A 205-nucleotide genomic window follows, 5' to 3' on the forward strand; every position below is an offset into this window, starting at 1 on the left:
AAGGTGATCAGCTCGTGGTCGCTGTCACCCAGCTTCCCATCGATCACTAGGTCGCCGACTAGGTCATCCCCAGTAGCCAGTACCAGGTCGAGCAGCGCTTTGCCTGAACTTATAGGCAGCCACAAGGTCGCCTCTCAACCTTCTCTTGCGGAGGCTGAAAAGGTCCAGTTTCTCTAGTCTCTCCCGGTAGGGCTTGGCCTGCAAC

Source organism: Alligator sinensis, unplaced genomic scaffold, assembly GCF_000455745.1.
Source record: "Alligator sinensis unplaced genomic scaffold, ASM45574v1 scaffold149_1, whole genome shotgun sequence".
Taxonomy (NCBI): Eukaryota; Metazoa; Chordata; order Crocodylia; family Alligatoridae; genus Alligator; species Alligator sinensis.